At 36.7% G+C, this 13355-nt stretch overlaps 1 protein-coding gene across 2 annotated transcripts in view; it reads right to left on the reverse strand.

The window, feature by feature from the left end:
• LOC126825132 (uncharacterized) overlaps positions 1 to 13355 on the reverse strand; it is a 67198-nt gene that overhangs the window by 53301 nt on the left and 542 nt on the right. Inside the window, exon 1 of one of the 2 annotated variants that reach the window (XM_056101592.1) lies at positions 13135 to 13337. The exons of the other annotated variant lie outside the window; for it this stretch is intronic. The gene's annotated coding sequence lies outside the window, so the exon portion shown is untranslated. Of the gene's footprint in view, positions 1 to 13134; positions 13338 to 13355 lie in introns of those variants that run through there. 2 annotated transcript variants of the gene reach the window in all.

The raw sequence follows: 13355 nt of genomic DNA on the forward strand, positions 1-13355 counted from the left end.
ACATGTAAGATACATGTAGCGTTGGTTATTAGTATGATTAGCCCTCAGCTTATTCACCAGATTGACCTACAACAATACTACTATAACATGTAGAAAGGACTAATATACACCAATTAACAAGCTCAATGATTCGCCATGTTATTTCTCGTAGGGCATTCAGCTCTTACATGTAGTGTGCTTTGTATTTAGAGAGAGAGAGAGAGACAGAAATGAGGTTTAACGTCCACTAAGTAATTTCGGGACTAACATATGGTTGGATTTTATTTCAATAATTTACTTGTGTGTAGGGGTTTTTAGCAGTGGGAGGAAACTGGAGGATCCAGAGAAAACCCACGAGGTTGGACAGACGACACTACTTCTTGTCCCATACAACCGGGGAATCGAAACCACACCAGTTGACTCCAGCTTTGTATTTAGTTAGAATGTTAGAAACCAGTATGAACCAATCTGTGATAAAGATTCATCAAGGCCAAAAGATCAATAGAATTTTTATCAACATTAATCAATTATATAAACTGTATTCATTCTATGAACGAAGAATTTGAGCTACAACAAAGAGCTTTTTTTTTTTTAGAAACAGTATATATACTGTGTTATAAGGAGCTCAGCAACAGGGGCTCAATGAGTTATATATTGGCTTGCTAACCCACAGGTCCCGTGTCGACCTTTAGAAAGTTCATCGGATTTCTGGGCGTGGTTCCCCTTGCCAGTAGTGCAGGACAGCGGGCCTGGCAAAAAAACAAGGCCCTGTGTACACATTGGCATGACAGTTGGAATTCAATGTAAGAGTACGCTGTATGGCCGCTCTTTGGGCAAACATGACTTTCGCTGACTTCACTGTAGGTTTTTCTTTCCGTGATCATAACTACAGACTATAGCAGTTTAGGTTCTTTCTTCTTCAAACAATCTGAGACAATTGTTAATCACAACTCTCCCCCGTTCTCAAGAACAGTATCTGGCTTGTCATAGCTGTTTAAATTCTATCCCTGGCCCTGCACTCTTTTTAATACATGCCTACCCTTAATTGATTTATGTCATAGACTGATCAAAATATGGAATAAACATGCACCATACCCCGCATATCGGCAGGGATTGTTACCTAATTTGGTCAACAAATGATATACATGTACATTTATGACAAAGAAAAATGCAAATGACCAATATGTTTACTTAACTATAGATCATTTAACATATCAATTAACCAGCATTATTTGTAATGATGTTTTGATTATGAAGTTTAGAATCAATGATTGGTTAAAGATCACAATATGGTTATTGTTACCACCATCATATTGTTACAAACATTGCCCTCATAGCACATTGTATGGCCTATGTCCATCTTTATTAGCCCAGTCTGTGTAGAACAGTATAGTATGTTAAACCCATTTCATTCCGGCTCGCTGGGTAAAGAGAGAGATAGAGAAATGTGGTTTAACGTCCACTTGACACAAACTAGGTCATTTTGGGACTAACATATGGTTTAATTTTATTTCAATGATTTGCTTGCGCGTAGGGGTCTTTAGTAGTGGATGGAAGCCAGAGGACCCGGAGAAAACCCACGAGGCTGGACAGGCGACCCTACTCCTCGTCACGTACAATCGGGGATTCAAAATCACGCCAATTGACTCAATGACAGGCCTTATGATACAGCGCGCACGTGCTAATCATTCGGCCATCCCTTCCCCACCCCGCTGGGTAAAGAACTGGATCACTAGTCTAAACAGGAGGTCCTGGGTTTGACCCCAGTATTGTCCGAAAATGTTTCATGTGATTTTCCAGTGGGTTTTTCCCTTGCTGTTCAAATGAGACGAAAAACTGAAATCTTGGTACACACTTTGCCGTGCATGCAAACAACCCACTGCCAGTTGCAATTCGATAAAAGTAATGGTAGGCGGAAATGCTGCCCTCGGCAAATTTTGCCGCATACATGTAGCATGGCATATCCGTGGTTAGTGCAAAAAAGTAGGATGTTGACCGCATTTCATTTTATTTCGATTTACATCAACAGAATTTACGGACATTTATCCACCACCTGGTTTAACTACAATGAGTAACAACAAGATAATATTTTCATTTTAAAGATTAACCCGAAATATTCACAGTTTAATATTCAATACCCATTGTACCTTGAATCTGATACAAACTCCATGGTAAGTCATTCATGAATGGTTAAACAACAACCACTATACAAAGCATTAAGCCAAACAACAACTATACAACGCATTAGGCCAAACAATAAAATAACGCCCACAATAACCTGTCTTCAACCCATGGGTGCAGAATAACAATTATATTTTGTAGCATAAGCTTATATCCATGGCTCATGGACCTCAACAAAATTTGCTTAGATCTACTCAGCAATTAACTTCTGTCTTACCAAACTTTCATCCATTGTAACTACAAACGTACTAAGTATCAATCCGCCTACGACACTAAATGAAACAAAGATTTTTTATAGTGACGACAGATCTTTAATCAAAACCTATTAATCATTCGGATGGACGAAAATCTGACGTCCTATGTACACCATGACATGGACCCTTGGCAGTTGGAATTCGATATAAGAGTAGTCTATAGCAACCTTGCATGGTGTATGCACGTCTTAAAATTACATGTAGCCTGTTTGGTGCAGAAAAGTAGGCATTTGTAAAAGATGTCTTTTTAATGATAATTTATTAGTTTATGTCAGCCCCTATGTTCAAAATGTCAGATGATATGCACAACTATAAATATCATTATTTCCAGGACTTTTGTAAACATGTTAAAGTAAAGATACATTAGTTAAGAGCAAAATCTGCCTATTGCAAGTCTTTCTTTAGGCTTCAAATGTTATCGAAATTATTAATTAATCAACTTTGTAGACCCCCGGATGACTTGGATACAGTATGGATTTAAAAAATCGTCCATTTAATAATTAAATCATTGGATGGCTAACCGAGTTAACATTTATCGTAAATCACTGATGTCACTACCAGGGACTGCTGATGAAAGGACTGACAATCAAGGATACTGTAGGCATTGAGAATGTTACTTGATAATCGAGAATATGTGGGACGAGTTATCGTCTGTCAGTTAAATGATCGACAATTCTCAGAGACGGTGCGGAGACGGTTGACGCCCGTTTCTAGTGATAATTTCGTTAAGTAATTTTAATGAAATTTTCAACATTTTATTTTTATATCATCTATTTTTAAATAATTATATCAAGAATGACCAACTCTTTATTAAACTCTTAACTAATGTATCTTTTTTAACTATATGAACATCTCAAATCAATGAAAAACGGTACTAGTTGTTGTGAAGTATATAAAGCCTATATGTTTCACATAGGGATTGCAAAGGCCTTCTTTTACCTCTGTATAACATGACTGCTGTATAACATGACTGACCTTTATAAAGTTCATATGCATTCATTGGCTGATAGCCTGTGCAATGTTGACACAAAGTTTGAATGGTGCGTTTTAATCATTTTATATACCCATTTACACTAATTATGTAATATTTTTTATCCAGATATACTTCAAACACTTTATTTTTCTAATACTTTAAAAAAAAATTTTTAGAATTTAGTTTGCCCATAGAAAAAAGTTTATATTGTGACCTCATTAAGCCAAACCAATGTCATCCTTCTCAGTGATTGTATTGGCCTAGTGAATATTCATTGCTGATCAGTGTGGCATTAAGCATGGAACTTGTCACTCATTGTAGCTCTCCAGTTTGGACATGCTGAGAGAATCGGTAAATAATCGTATTATAAAAAATGAAATGGGATTTAACGTCCTACTGTTATAACAAATTTTACCTGGAGAGTTGCACTATGGCTTGCTTTCATATCGAATTCCAACAGCAAAGGGTTCTTTAACATGCATGTCAATGTGTACAGGGACCTCAATTTTTTGTCCGACTAAACATTGTCCCCTACCAGGCCTTGTCTTGCAATAATGACAAGGAGGAACGACACTGGAAAATCTGATGAACTTCCTCAGCCATCAAACGTGTTACTCACTGAGCCACAGCGGCTCCGTCATAATATAAGGAGAGTGATTGAGAATATTTAGAGTATTTATGTGAGGACATGTTGTACACATAAAATAAATACACAGCTGGAAATTATGGCGCGTGATTTTCAGTTTATCGCACTGAAACTCAATCGAGATTCAGGTGTCCATTGTGCTGAAACTTATTAATCAAGATTCGAGGGAATCGTTGGGCTGAAACTCAATCGAGATTCAGGTGTTCATTGTGCTGAAACTTATTAATCAAGATTCAGGGACTCGTGTACCCCAAGATAACTGCACTTGGCATCTCATTTATTAGTTACAACCTGTGACATGTCCTTAGTACATTAGAGGTGTCATGTGATTAAAGACAGGTGTCATTGACTCGTGTAATGTTTTCATCACCTGTAATTAATAGTAATTATATTCTACATAATTATTTCAGGACCAACATATGGTTCAAAAATCTGCCTGAGCATAGAGAGAGATAGAGGAATGGGGTTTAACGTCCACTCGACACGAACTAGGTCATTTTGGGACTAACATATGGTTTAATTTCATTTAAATAATTCGCTTGCGCATAGGGGTCTTTAGCAGTGGGAGGAAACCAGAGGACCCGGAGAAAACCCACGAAGTTGGACAGGCGACCCTACTCCTCGTCACGTACAACCGGAGATTTGAAACCACGCCAGTCGACTCAATGACAGACTTTATGATACAGCGCGCGCACGCTAACCATTCAGCCATCCAACCCCCCTGCTTGAGCATAGAGGTCAGTGGGAGTAAACTGGAAGATCCAGATAAAACCCACAATGTTGAATAGAAGACCCTAGTCTTTGTCACGTACAAGCAGGAGACTCAGTGGCATACCTAATGATCGAACATGCACGTGTTAAACCATTCTGCCACCCAAGAGAAGCGGTGGAAGCGGATGTTAAATAAAGCTATTTCACACAAAGAAATCTGGGAGGGAATTTAAACATTCATTCAACACAAAACAGATAATTTTGACACTAACATATGGTATTTCTTTATTCATAAATTCTCTTACTCGCAGGGCTTTTCAGCAGTGGAAGGAAATCGGTCGACCCAAAGAAAGGTTAATCAGGTGATCCTACTCCTGTCAATTACATGCACAAGCCGGTGATTGAAAATGCTTGACTCATTGACAGACGACCAAATCTATAGTTAACACATTACTCCTTATATTAGAATAGAAGAACTTTTTCCAACCATTAATGGCTGTACTAGAGGGTTAGATTTTCAGGACTATAAATGTGTATGGTTACATAAACTTATAGACCACAGTATCAATTATATTAATCATTTTCTAATATCTACATAAGTCTATAAATATTTTTTTTAATAATTCTACATTTAGTTGATAAAACTATCTTAACTTAAAGTGACAACAGCCACTACCGGACTTACTAACTAGTAAGGCTATGTATCTTTAATTTACGGACTCACATTACAACCAACTATTAACCCAGTTTTGTGGTTGCATTACAAGGAAATACAAATGTGTACAAAAGGAGCACTTTATGGTAGACACTCCTTTTTTTTTTTTTTTTGCTACTTTAAGAATACCTGCTTAAATGAACTTTTAAGTTTAAACACCCCCAAAAAATGTCCCTCTAGCAGTAAGAATACATCCAACTATGACAACAGAAAGAATAAATATTAGTTGTTTTCCAAAACAGCAGCAATAAGCATTAATGAATAAGTTTACCCCATGGACCCTATATAGGGTTCATGGTTTACACATTTACTTCATTTAACGCTTTTCTTATACATCACAAGAAACAAAAAATAATTTGTTTATGGCCTAACACGAGCCTAAATTATGTACTTGTTGCAGTGTATACTCTCGACAGATAAATCTATCTATATAATCTTACATACAACCTGATCAGCATACATGTAAATAGAAATACACAAAGCCGAGAGGGAGATAGTAGAGTTAGAGAGAATTAGGTCACAGGTAGTAGTGAATGTGTAAAATACAGTAGAAACTCTCTCTCTCTGTAACGCCTACTCTATACACTAAACCTCAACCGGTATATATCCTATACATTTAAATAATATACCTCTTCCTACTCTAGATTATATCCCAGGACATCTATCCATGATTAAGTCATAATACCAAACCATTATAAAGTGAGGAAGAGAAGAAATGTGAACATGTCTTACCCCATGGTTGAACTGGTCTGGTTGTATGTGCACCTACATGTACAATAATCTATGTCCACACCTACTCAAACTAGCGATATGGTGTGAGTGATGATATATCAAACACATTTTAACTCCCTCTCCCTCTCTAGAATATTCTCTCAGTCTATTTGTATACACACAATAAAAAAACTTTTATTAATCATTGCTTAGAAACGGTACAATTTTACACCATCTTTAGGAATTTTACAATAAAGTCATTGTTTTAACAGTGACACAGTAATATGTATTTGTGACTGTTGTTTGACTGTTTGGGTTGCGGCTACACTTGGGTTATTATAAGGGGATCTCAAGATGGGGAGAGACATAGGCCTAGCAGCCGTGTATTAACACTTCCATAGTTAATACTACTTCCGGTACGGGGTTTGATTCTACCAGCACACTGCCGGGTTCAGGTAATAATCACGGTAAAGGGATCTTGGGCGGACAACATGGGCCTCACAAACTCTCTTTGGAAATACCTTTTGTAAGTTTAAATGAAGCCAGGATAGCTGAATATTGATTTTAAAGGACAATAACAATTGTTTTTTTAAATTTAAATTTCTGAACCTCTCAATAAGATATCAAAATTGAGAAATCAGGGTACTCAAGCTAGTTTTGATGTGCTTTGGCCATGCTGACAGAACGGATTAAGCAAATAATTATAGCATTTTAAACTACCGGTATATCGGTTAAGTACATGTAAAAGGTGAAAGGTGAAAACTTCTTTGGATTAAATGCCCTGACAACTCTAGCATGGAAACTAAAGGATACCAAGTAAATCTATGATACCCTGACAACTAGATGCTGAAACAAACAATACCATGACAACTCTATAACATGGCAACCAGTGCATACCATGTAAACTCTAATTTACCATATTATAGTATCCCTAAACCCAACAAAATAACTTTAACAATACCCGACAATTAGAAGATACCATGGCAACAATACCATGACATATGACAACAAGATACCATGACAACAAGATACCATGACAACAAGAAGATATCGTGGCAACATATAGATATTGTGACAACTACATTTAGAAGATACCATAACAAGATACAATGTACCATGACAACTACATTTAGAAGATACCATGACAACTAGAAGATACGTACAACCTTGAAAATACCATGACAACACAGTTTTTAGGAACTACATGTACAAGAGAAATATAAACTGAGCGGGGGGGGGGGGGGGGGGGGGGGGGCGGTATGGCCTAGCATTCTAGAGCGTCTCCCTTTAGGCTCAAGCTGGTCGGTCACCTCTGGCTTGTAGTCGTGGTTTTCGATCCCTGGTGTGAAATATATGGCTTGGAGATAGACGTGCCTTTAAAACCTTGTGGGTTTACTGTGAATTCCCCGATAGGAAAGCCCCTGAACACACACTAATATGACTAAGTATAATAAAAAATAAGACAACTTGTCCGCGATATCACACTCGGTAGACGTGCACGTTAAACACTAATAGAAGAATCTAAGAAAACTGAGTCACTATGTTTTATCTACACACAGACAATCTATTGCCAACAAACCACCTGTGTTGTTTAAATGTATGGTTTGTTGCAAGCTTTTCATGGATACTACTATATTTAGCCTTGCATAAACAAGTCATAGTGTGGTCAACATACAAAGCTGGGAGAGAGAGAAAAATGGGGTTTAACGTCCACTCGACACAAACTAGGTCATTTTGGGACTAACATGGTTCAATTTTATTTCCATAATTCGCTTGCGCGTAGGGGTCTTTAGCTGTGGGAGGAAACCTGAGGACCCGGAGAAAACCCACAAGGTTGGACAGGCGACCCTACTCCTTGTCACGTACATCCGGGGAATCGAAACCCTGCCAGTTGACTCAATGACAGACCGTATAATACAGCACGCGCGTGCTAACCATTCGGCCATCCAACCCCCCATACAAAGCTGAAGTAACAATATGGAGGAGGAGAAAAATAAGTTTGTTGTGCCAGGGGAAGGGTTAGGGATAGGCTATGGGGGGTTCCACCACTTAAAAGATTATCACAGACAAAACGTCCAGTACTGGTTGTATGCAGGCCTTAAATAGACCATGTTCCCTAATCTCCATTAAGTGGACAGTTCATTTCAAGATTATGACATAAACATTCAGTTCATTGGATTTACCCATCTAAGGTCTTGTTCATTCTAATCGTCATTGATAATAAATAAATCACAAAATACCTAAAATGTCTATTCTTCCGTAAAAAACCATCAATCACAAATTATGATCTTGTGACATCTTTTTTTAATAACACCATGGTCGAACCCATTACCATCGGACCAGTACATGAGCTAGCGTCTTATTCAATGTGCCAGTATTCAGAACACTGTGCGGTTACAGTCCGATGTACATGTAGCTATAGCATAGATCAATTTTTATGAGCTTTAGTTTAACACAAATAAAATAATCAAATTGTAATTTTATGACCTAGTGTTTATCTATATCTATATATCCAGAAATAGTAGCACAACCGTAAATGAAATGAAATGAAATGGAGTTCAACGTCCTACTGTTCTGCTCCTAACCTGGGCTAATGAAGACCGGCAGACGCCATACAGTGTGCTATGAGGGAAATTTTGCCCAGACAGCGTCACTACGGCCTACTCTTATATCGAATTCCAACTGCCAAGGGATCTTTTACGTGCACGCCAATGTGTACACGGGACCTCGGTTTTCCGTCCCATCCGAACGACTAGACAGCTTTTCTTGTCAGCCCCTTCGTCCTGCATCACTGACAAGGGAGAACCACGCCGGAAAATCTGGATGAACTTTCTTGGCCAATGCAGGGATCGAACACCCGACCTCCAGGCTAGCGAGCTAGCGTCTTACCCACTTAGCCACGTGATCCCCAGCACAACCGTAAACTTTAACTGCCACAACTGTAAAGCTGCACTACTTTGTTTCACGGTAAACGATGAAAAGATAAAAGGTATGTGTGTGTGTGTGTATATATATATATATGGATAAATTTTTTCTAGAAAAACCATACAAATATAATGAACCATAACCTACTATACCAGAAACTGACAGATTACTGTTGACTGATAAATTTAAACAAAATAAAAGCCCTGTGAAACACCATTTCCGAATTGTTCAATTTCCTCTTTCATCACACATATTATAATTAGTTTCCTTATCAGTTATAGTAGTTATTATATGTAGGGTCATGTATGTCCTTATAGATTGTACACATAACAAATACAAGTGTTAGACATGTAGTTACAACCTTCATGTACTACTACTATTACAACATATTTAATACTATTTCAAGATACATTATGTAAGATTTAGATAAAGAGCTGACCATTCTTGTTATAATAGCTCAAAAATATTGAAAATTTCATTCAAATTACTTCATTCTGAGCCACGTTATCACTGTTTGTTGTTTTGACAAGGTGTGTGCATTATGGTAACCAGGGCACTGGTATATTTGAGACTTAGCCTCACTTTCCCATTTATAAATTAAATTTTTAAAAGGGTGAACCATTCTAATCTAGTTTAAATCTTGAGTATCCAATGCCATCGAGAGTCGATTATTATCTTATGTTAATAAATGCCTACTTAATAGTTTATATAACATTTCAGCCTAAAGAAAGACCTGTGATAGGCAGATTTAGCTCTTGCATATTGTATCATATTGTATCTTTAAATCAATCAAAATAATATATGTTTAATACACTGGTATGTTTAATACACTGATTTAATAATACATGCATATCATTATCAATTCACCAGCTGCTTATTATGACCAAACTATTAGTTAGATAGAGAGATGGGGTTTAACGTCCACTTGACACAAACTAGGTCATTTTGTCACTAACATATGGTTCAAAATTATTTCAATAGTTTGCTTGGGCATAGGGGTATTGAGCAGTGGAAGGAAACCAGAGTACCCGGAAAAAACCCATGCGGTTGGATAGGCGACCCTACTCCTTGTCACGTACATTCAGGGAATCAAAACCGCGTCACTTGACTCAATGACAGACCTTATGATCCAACGCTCACACGTTAAACCCCCAAACTGAACTCCACTAATGTTTAGAACATTATCTGTTAAAACACAAACCAGAGACAGAGAGAGAGGGATTAACATCCACTCAACACAAGCTAGGTCATTTCGGGACTAACACATGGTTTAATTTTATTTCAATAATTCATTTGCATGTAGGGGTTTTTAGCAGTGGGAGGAAACCGGAGGACCCAGAGAAAATTCACGATGTTGACAGGCAACCCCACTCCTTGAAACATACAACCAGGGAATCGAAACCACGCCAGTTGACTCAATGACAGACCTTATGATACAGCGTGCATGTGCTAACCATCTTTTGTCAGTAATGGGCACAGTTACGAAATGCTAAAAATTGATCAAGAGCCACAACAATCCATAATGTAACTATCAGAAATAATTAAATTTGTATATATATACATGTATATTATTCTGGTTCTATCTCGATGTTTGAGCTATTTCAAATCGTTGAGGGTTCACAAGATTTTTCAAAGTGAAAACTAACATCCATAAAATTCTACTCATAAATCTTAATAAAGGAAAGAAAATTAATTTATTTTTTTCTGGAATGTTTAAATTAACTACAATGTATGATTCTCTCTTCAGACAAGGCTTCTTCAAAATTAATATAACAAAAATTCTTCATTTACCTAATATATCACTTACATAAAATTAATAAAATAATGAAAAGATAATTTCATCCGAGTGCATGGGATGGACAATCTTTGACGTTGCATGTGCCAAACAAAAACGGGTCAAAACAAAACATAAAATGTTAACGGGTGACTTTAGATACACCATAGACCATAAGATAAAATATTAACAGAGAAACATTATTCACCATAGAGGGACTTTTGTTTAAGTTTTGATTTCAATAAGATGTTGATATTTGGATTCAAATTACTTATTTTTTTCAAAAGGATCATTATTATCATGAGGTACAATGTCCAACTCGGAATGATTCAAAGTGCTACTTGTGTCATAGGTGATCTACCTATGAATTATGTTAATTTTAAATCTGTTCATATGCATACTTATTTTTGCAGCTTGATTCTTAACTGTGTACATACATGTATAACTGTAAAGTGTGTGTACAAACTAGGGCTGTCAAACAAAACCAATATCAGTATATTGCAATGCATGTATATTGATCCATCACTATACAAAATATGGTGTATCAATATTTTCAATCTATCGGCACTTGGAAAATTTGATGGTTGTCTGTCTACCATTTAATTAAAGGGGCGTTAGATTAGATAAAGAGCTGAACCAAGATATTAGCAATTCAATTTTAGGCTAGCCTCGAACATACAATAATAAACGAAGTCTTGATTATCCATTTCTACGCTAAATTATCCACCACAAAATGTATTCAAATCCACTAAATATTGCAGGCTAACGATGGCATCGAGAGTTGATTATGGTCTGGATAAGTTAATGTCTAATTAATAATTTAGATAACATTTCAGGCCTAAAGAAAGACCTGCAATAGACAGATTTAGCTTTTGCATAATGCTTGTTTAAAATTCATAATGATTCATATATACTTTACAAATACAATAGAACGACAAGAGTTTGTGCAGATTATTGGTGACATCAGTCATTTATTTGTTGTATTGTGAAATGTTAGTTTGGTATTTTACAATCACCATCAAACAGTGTATTTTTAACGACTAAATTCCATAATTATCAACGCAAAATTATTTACGCAAAATTGTTTCAAAGGCTGACTTATGAAAATATGGGTTTTTCCCTGCAAAATGGATGTAAGCAAAATTATTCAAGCAAAACTGTTTCAAAGCCTGACTTATGAAAAACAGGGTTTTTCCCTTCAAAATTAATTTTGCAGGATGTTTGACTGTACATGTATTATTATGTGAGCGTTGCCGTTGCAATGCAATTTTGGGTCACACTACCCTGCACTTCTACCATAACAATCTTTCTATTTGGGAGAAAGGTGATAGCCTACGCCCTACATGTATGCTCTGTCCCCTAAATTACATTTTAATAACGAGCTACACCCAACCACACCAATACAACCAGAATGCTCAACGAGTAAGCTGTGTACATATACATGTACAAGAACTGTATATTCAAAATACATGCATACACAGTAACAACATTCCTTTACCGTCTAAAAAAAAAAAATTCATATGAACCAGGAAAGTTATTTTGAATATTCAGACCTCATTGCAATAAAGGTAGATACCAGGTACGGTACCTTACTACCCTTGATGGAAGCGGACAAAAAATACAACTCACACACACACGCCTTACTTAATTACTACCCTCCACATCAGAAATATCTCATTGTTTTAGCAACGTTCTTGCAGCTAAATTAAAGGATGCAAAACAAGCTTCCAGGGCCTAACCAATTTCATATTAAAATAAATATCATAAAACTACATTCATCTACATGTACATCATATAAATGGATGTTCAGCTATACTATATATATGGTACATTGATGATGTACAAATAAATTAAGACACTTGAACGATAATATGCAGTGCCGGATCTTATAGTACATACACTACAAAGTATTTGACAAAGCATCAGGATGTTTGTGAGTTTGTAGGATTGATTGCATGGCTACAACTGCATGATTGTTGTGTATTATTTATGAGCAGATTGGAAATAAAACGACTTGCTTGGGGAATGTTTTACTCCATGAAAATAACTGTATAACATGGGTTTCAGTGGGATTTGGGGAATCCACACTATCATGATTACTTGGTATGCACTTAACTGTGTAAGAGGACAGTCCATTTTGCATGACTTACTAATTCGGGGTGTGTGCTCGTGTGTGTGTTTTCTCCATATTTAGCCAATGAGGTACATCAAGTAAGAAAGTGAAGGACGTTGTATTTACACCATCGCTTTTAGTTTTGGGCCTACCTGAACTTCTTATGTCCTTAGATTATCCACCATTTTCTTGTCAAAAACAGTGGGCTGGGTTTCAAATGACGAAATGATTGAATACACTGACTAGATTTTATGGGGGTAAGGTAAATAGCAGCCAATTACAGGCCGTAGACACGTCATGAAACAGAACGCGGCTGACTACGGTGTCGGTCGAGTAATGATTAATAAATGTACGGTATGCAAATATAAGGGCA

The sequence above is a fragment of the Patella vulgata genome, chromosome 6, assembly GCF_932274485.2.
Source record: "Patella vulgata chromosome 6, xgPatVulg1.2, whole genome shotgun sequence".
NCBI classification, from domain to species: Eukaryota; Metazoa; Mollusca; class Gastropoda; family Patellidae; genus Patella; species Patella vulgata.